This window comes from Terrapene carolina, unplaced genomic scaffold (genome assembly GCF_002925995.2).
Source record: "Terrapene carolina triunguis isolate 2854851 unplaced genomic scaffold, T_m_triunguis-2.0 Scaffold89, whole genome shotgun sequence".
In the NCBI taxonomy this organism is placed as follows: Eukaryota; Metazoa; Chordata; order Testudines; family Emydidae; genus Terrapene; species Terrapene triunguis.
Genome location: NW_020664440.1, coordinates 26,245,395 through 26,245,888, shown reverse-complemented (window position 1 = coordinate 26,245,888; position 494 = coordinate 26,245,395).

The window sequence follows — 494 nt, the reverse complement described above, 5'->3', positions numbered from 1 at the left end:
AATGTCTAAAGTGTTTGTCATTGTGGTGGCTCAGTGGTTTAGTTATAGAAATAAACTAACATTAAGTACTGGCTTGAGGATATACCCTCTAGACCTTGATGGATTTGGAAGTGAATGCTGGAATAGAACTTTGGGAGTTTAGTGAGTGTTCTATGAATAAGAATTTTTTAAAATGACAATTGCAGTGGTAATTTTGGCCCTCAACTTTAATCGATTTGTCATCCATGAATTTATCTAATTCTTATTTTTGAAACCAGTTATACTTTTGGCCTTCACAACATCCCCAGCAACAAGTTCCACAGGTTGGCTGTGCTTTATGAGAAGAAGTACTTCCTTATGTTTGTTTTTAAATCTGCTGCCTATTAATTTCATTGGGTGACCCCTGGTTCTTGTGTTATGGGAAGGGGTAAATTAACACTTCCTTATTCAATTTCTCCACACCAGTCATGATTTTATAGACCTCTGTCATATTTCCCCTTAGTCGTCTCTTTTCC